The sequence below is a fragment of the Macadamia integrifolia genome, chromosome 12 (assembly GCF_013358625.1).
Source record: "Macadamia integrifolia cultivar HAES 741 chromosome 12, SCU_Mint_v3, whole genome shotgun sequence".
NCBI lineage: Eukaryota > Viridiplantae > Streptophyta > Magnoliopsida > Proteales > Proteaceae > Macadamia > Macadamia integrifolia.
In genome coordinates this window covers 20,554,361-20,561,375 of record NC_056568.1, presented here as the reverse complement: position 1 = coordinate 20,561,375, position 7,015 = coordinate 20,554,361, and the positions used below count along the sequence as shown (strand labels likewise).

At 40.1% G+C, this 7,015-nt stretch overlaps 1 long non-coding RNA gene across 1 annotated transcript; it reads left to right on the top strand.

Annotated features, from left to right (window-relative positions):
• The first annotated feature begins 2,937 nt into the window (after positions 1-2,937).
• LOC122057140 lies at positions 2,938-4,053 on the top strand. The gene is made up of 2 exons (XR_006133463.1): positions 2,938-3,408; positions 3,635-4,053. It is a non-coding gene; the product is annotated as an uncharacterized LOC122057140 (long non-coding RNA).
• The last annotated feature ends 2,962 nt before the right edge of the window (positions 4,054-7,015 follow it).

Here is a 7,015-nt window from a genome sequence, read left to right as displayed (position 1 = left end):
CGAGTGGGACTCTGACTGTCTTGATACAATCATCACAACACCTCAAGGGCTGCCTCTAAATCGACCCCAAGACCATGCCATTCACCTCCAGTCGGGGATGATACCAGTCAACGTTCATCTTTACCGATATCCCAACTTTCAGAAAATAGAGATGGAGCGACTGGTATCCGAAGTGCTAGCAGCTGGTATTATACAATCCTGTATGAGTCCCTTCTCATCATCGATTCTTCTTGTAAAGAAGGACTGGACATGGCAATTCTGTGTAGATTACCAATCCTTGAATGCAGACATGACAAGGGATCGTTTCCCCATCCCAATGGTTGACAAGCTCCTAGACGAGTTGTAAGGGGCGCAATATTTCTCTAAATTTTATCTTTGATCCGGTTACCACCAGATCCATGTGCGAGCTGAAGATGTGCCAAAGACCGCATTCCGCACCCATGAAAGCCATTACGAATTTCTTGTCATGACGTTCGGCCTCACCAATGCGCCCTCCACCTTCTAAGCCACGATGAACTTGGATTTTCGACCGTTCCTATGACGATTCATCCTTATGTTCTTTGATGAGTTATTGGTGTACAGTCCCACGTGGTCCACTCACCTAGCCCATCTTGAGAAGGTCTTGCAAACACTACAATCGCATGAGTTGTATGCAGAAAAATCCAAATGCGCTTTTGGGTTACGCTCGATCGAGTACTTGGGGCACATCATCTCTCCCAATGGGGTAGCCATGGATCAGAACAAAATGTCAATCATGTTAGAATGGATTATCCCCAGTTTCGTTCACCAGCTGTGGGAATTTTTAGGATTAATGGGGTATTACCGCATGTTCGTGCAACGATACGTGCATATAGTAGGGCCACTGACCGATATGTTGAGAAAGGGGACCTTCGTTTGGGGACAGACACTGCCCAATGCTCATTTGAGGAGCTACAAAATGTGATGACCATGACACCAGTCTTGGCGCTGCTAGATTTCTCTCTTCCCTTCACTGTTGAGGCTGATGCATCCGGGGTGGGCATTGGAGCCGTTCTATCATAGGAACGACATCCAACAGCATTTTTTAGCCTGAAGTTATCAAACAAAATGCAGGCAACATCCACCTACATTAGAGAGATGTATGCAATCACCCAATCAGTGGGGCGTTGGCGCCAGTATCTTTTGGGATGGAAGTTTACCCATATTGACCGATCAGAAAAGCCTTAAGGGACTCACAAATCAGACCATTCGCACTAGAGCAGCAACGCTGGCTCTTGCGACTCTTGGGCTTTGTATTCGAGATAGTATACTGCCCCGGCAAGGACAAATTTGCTGCAGATGCATTGTCTCGGGTACACAGCGAGGCCGCAACATTATTCTCATTCTCAGGACTGGTGCCTGAATTCCTCAAACAATTACACAAAGAAGTAAGCACCAATGCCGAGCTAAAAGAAATCTGTGCGGGGTTGGAGGCAGATCCAGCCCACTGTGAAAGGTACTACATATGTAATGGGCTATTATTCTATCAACAGAGGCTGGTTCAAGCATCTGATTCTCCCTTAAGGGAAGCATTCCATAGGGAGTTTCATGCATCACGCATTGGGGGCCATGCAGGATTCCTACGTATATATAGTCGGGCGGCTGCCAGTTTCCATTGGAAGGGGATGCTAGCATATACTAAGTGGTACGTGGCTGAATGCCCCATATGCCAACAAATGAAGTACCTCATCACTTTCCCGGCGGGCCTGCTACAGCCTCTACCTATTCCCAACCAGGTGTGGGAAGATATTTCAATGGATTTTATTACGGGTTGCCGGCGTCGAGTGGGAAGACGGCTATCCTTGTGGTAGTGGATCGACTAACAAAATATGATCATTTTTACGGCTTAGCCAACCACTTCATAAGCCACCAAGTTGCGGAGGTGTTTGCTACTGAAATTGTCAAGTTACACGGGCTGCCCCGTTCAATAGTGAACAATCGAGACCTTCTTTTCATCAGCAACTTCTGGAGAGACTAGTATAAATTGCGGGGTACCACGCTCTCTATGAGTAGCACGTACCACCCGCAATCGGACGGCCATACCGAGGTCTTGGATTGCTGCCTCGAAAAGTATCCACGGAGCTTCTTATTTGATGAACCAAGTTGGTGGGTAAAGTATCTGCATTGGGCCGAATACTGGTACAACACAGCTTACCATAACGCCGTGGGAATGTCCCCTTTTCAAGCCTTATATGGGCAAGAGCCTACGGTCCTCTCACGTTATATTCCTAAGACAGCTCCCATTGTTGCTGTTGATCAAGAGCTTCAAAGTAGGGACGAAGTGCTTCGAACTCTTAAGATCAACCTTGCTCGTGCCCAATCTCAAATGAAAACTCAGGTAGACAAGGCTCGTGCAGAAAAAGAAATTGAAATTGGGGATTGGGTCTTTGTGAAACTCGAACCATACCGCCAACAACCGGTAGCCCGACACAATCATCCAAAGCTAGGGCGTTGCTTCTTTGGTCCGTTCCAGATCCTCAAACATATTGGCAAGGTTACATACTAGCTCGACTTATAGGCAACAACTCGATTACACCCTATATTCCATGTAACATTATTAAAGCGTTGCATAGGAGATCATCCAGGACAGACTATTGAGCTCCCACTTGCAGCCGCAGAGGAGGACACCATGCCTAGTCCAGCTGCCATCTTGAGTGCTCGATCGCTGTCTCGGCAAGTCCAATCAGTGGACCAAGTTTTAGTCCAGTGGAGTGGTCTACCTATAAAAGATGCTTCATGGGAAGACCTGCACACCCTCCACAAAAGGTTCCTTTAGTTGAACCTCAAGCACAAGGTTCTTCATGAAGGGATGGGCAATGGTATGATCCCAGCGATAAGGAGACCCAGGACACATCAGTAGGTGATGTGGATGCTGGGACCACTGCAATGGCTCTTCCACGACGCTCCCTGAGGCAGAAAAGACTCCCATACGTAATGCATGACTTTGTGTAGGGGACCAAAAATCAAGAATTCTGCAGAGACGTTAGCATAATATTCTTTTCTTTGGCAGCAAGGAGCCGTGGGCTATATGTATGGGGTGAAAGGGTGTAAGGGATTTTGAATGGATAATATTTTTTCTCCCTTCTCATCTCTCTTCCTTAGGAGGCGGCTATCCTTGAAATAGCCATTTGAATTCCTCTTTTTAGTTCTATAGATAGGAATGTCCATACCTATGAGAGAGAGAGAGAGAGAGAGACCTGGGAAGTACTTACCAACGATGCGAAAGATATGATTGTCATAGTTATTGGTGCCTTCTACATGGAAGACCTGCAAGGCGTCGAGGTTGGAAAAGTCTTTGTTGAAAAGGAAGATATGATTGTCATAGATATTGGTGCCTTCTACATGGAAGACCTGCAAGGCGCCGAGGTTGAAAAAGTCTTTGTTGAAAAGGTGAGCAGAGAAGTCATGCTAGTTCTTTTTTCTCTCTAAAGATGAAGATGCTAATAAGAAGGGTTGAGTGTTGATATCCTCCGATGAGCTCCTCATACTCTCACTCTCTCACTCTCTCACTCTCTCACTCTCTCAATCTCAAACCCTTTGTAATGTTCAAGGCTTCAAGCGATCAGATATTTTTAATTGAATTTTGATTTTGTTCACTGATTTATTGTTCTTATAGGTTTCATCTATAGAGGAATGAGAATTGTATGATCTTGGAGTTGCTAGCTTAACATTTTGGATCCCTAACATCAATTTGGTTAAGGTTCTAAGATGGAGAAGAACATTTGGTGAAGATCAGGTTATCATAAACTTACTTTGATACTACCCCTTTTAGCCTTACATCGAAATTGGAGCTCTATTGATTGGATATACTTTTTAGACTTTGAGAATACTTGATAAAAATCAATAGTTTAGGAGAATAAAAGCTCAATTGAGATCGAACTTGGGATCGTACGCTTATTTACACAATCTTCGATTTCCCCTAACCATGTAGGCAACTCACGGATGGGTTTTGCTCGACATTCCTTTATGTTCTTATCAATGTATAGTTCCTTAAAACAAGAATATAAATGTAAGAAAGGAGGAGATTTATTGCAATGTTGAAAAGCATGTGATAGGTTAGAAACTTTTACTTGCAAGAAATTGGTACATCTCAAGGGAGGGATCATTTTTTTGGTCTTCTGTTCTTTGCTCTTATTATTATTCTTGATAATTACAATTGCTCCATTAATGAAAAGAAATTATATTTGATTTAGATACCGATCACATTTCGAGTCTTCCATAAAAATTTGTTGCACAATGGAAATTCAGGCAGATTACACAACATTATATTTACTTGTGGCTTTAGTTTGTTCTACTTCCAAGTGTATTTACTTATTTAATTATATCTTTAGTTTATTCTATTTCCATGTCATTGATTTAATATGACTAATGGATCCTCAAAAGAATAAATCGGACAAGAATTGAGCAGGCCATTACCATTCTAGCCCCAAATAGCCCGTGATTTTTTCTGTTATAGAAGCCCATGGGTTGAAGGGGGCCATGGGATACCCAATATCCAAAGCTGCTTGGGCTTGAATGATCAACTCAGGTTTTGTTCATCTCCAATGTCTTTTGCTAGGTATATATAAACCAATCTAGGGCATATGTGCACTTTTTTTTTTCTAGGGCGAAAAGTTACTTCTAGTTTAACTATTGTTAATTGCATAATTTATTTTATAAATATATCCTCTACTTATTAATATTCTTAAATATGTTCTACTGAAATTTCTCATAGAACTTGATTTTGAATATAATTGACCAGGCATTTGAATATCATTTAAGTTCAACTTTTACTGTCTATTGAGAAGATAAACCAGGTCAGCATTTTAAGCAAACTAGTATGATTACACAAGGCCTAAGTGTCATTCAACTATTGTCAAATTGAATATTTATCAAGTCCCCGCCCCCACCCCCACCCCCACCCTCACCCTCACCCTCACCCTCCACCCTCTTTTCCTTATTACTTCATATCTATATTTTGATGTTAGACTTCTTCCTAATCCAAATCCATATCTCAATTATGCTCTGAAATAGATGCTTTTAAAGAAGGATAAGCAATTCTCTTAAAGAAGAAATCATTTAAAATAAATATGAGTAAAAGTTTATAACATTCAGATTTGCAAGAGTTATTGGACACTACGAAAATAGTTTAAATTTCTGACTATAAGAAATAAAGAAAAATACAATGAACGTGCAATTTTTGTCCACACAAACAAACATACTAAAAAAAAGAAATATTTAGTCACACGTGCAATTTTAATAGTATAAATATACCTGGTAAACTATATCCAAATCAGACGAAACCTAATATCAAATTGGACTGAAACCAACCTTCTCTCATTGGTTTGGTTTCGATATCACTAATCCCAAAAAATAAAATAAAATTTTGATTCAACCTTACCAAAACCATTCTGAACTAACCAATTAGTTCAAGCCGATCTTGGTAGGGTCTAGCCGAGCCTATACCTTTACCATGATCTTCCTATTTAAGGAATGAGTTGTTCTCGATTGGACTCAAAGGGGTTTTGGGCTTTAACTGAACTTCTACTAATTGGGTTAGTCGGACCTTAAACAGGTTAATTATCATTAAAGCCTTAAATAGGTTATTCATCTTATATTTAAGAAAATTTTATGTACTTGTCAAATCATTAACAATTTAGAAAAGTCTTTACATTTTATTACATTTAATAAATGATAGAAATATCAATATATATTTTATTGTAACAAAAAAAAAATATATATATATATATATATAGTCAAATTAAATGTGTCGGACCGAATTGGACATGTAATCGATCAGGCCAATGGGATATCTGCCTAACTTACACCATGCACAAAGAACGATCGATTAACCTGACCAATTTATAAACCTAGTCAGTCTCGATTGAATTTTAATCGAGCGGGCTCGGTAACGTTTCTCACGTCCAGCTGCCCCCTTGCGGCCACCTAGTGGCCTGTGGGCCCTCGCCTGGTATGAACCGAAACAAAATTTGTCAGAAGTCAGCGCCACACGTGAAAATGAAAACACAGCACTAGCAGCACCGGGGCATTCAATTTACTATGTTATGGACCCCTCCTGTATTAGACCATATAATAAGATCCTTGAAAATAATGTCTTTTAAGCTTTTATAGCCTTCTTCTAGATTTTTTGAAAAATACCCCTGTACCATGCTATCTATTTAAGCAATGATTTGATCTTGGTTGGGCTCGAAGGGGTTTTGGATTTTAATTGAGCTTTTATTAATTTGATTAAATAGATGGTAATTAGAGTAAAAATATCTTTTGCAGTGAGTGTGGTGGTGCTGTGAATATTGGATGACGAATAAGACCTCGGGGCATATGATCGGATGCTCTCAACTATCCGATGCTCACCGCACCATTGCACTCATTATAGAGAATAATCACTCGTAATTAGACCTTAAATAGGTTAATATACTATTAAAATTTTAAATGAGTTATTTATTTTAGATTTAAGAAAATTTAATATATTTATTAAATCATTAATAGTTTAAAAAATATTTTACAATTAATTACATTTAATAATTGAAAAAAAAATCAATATATACCTTATTTTATTTAAAAATAAAATAAATATGTATAAATGGTCAGACTAATCATATCAAGTTGAATTGAGCTTCTAATCGATCAGGCTGATATGATGCCCATTGGACTTACACCATACACTAAGAACGACTGATTAACCTAACCCAACATACCCATTTATTAATCGAGCTGATCTTGATTAAGTTTTAATCAAGTGGGTTCGATCTGATTAGGCTTGAAATTGACATCCCTAACTAAGCCAACACTTCCCACATCAGAGTGCCCCCTTGCGCCCACCTAATGGCTTGTGGGCCCTCATTTGGTATGAACCAATACAAAGCGTTCGATAGTCAGCATGAAAACACAACATAAGCATAAGCATAGCAACACGGCTGCAATCCATTTACAATGTTATAGATAGGGGTGTCAACCGGTTGGGCCGGTCCGACTTCAGTAGGGCTTAATCGGGCTTGAA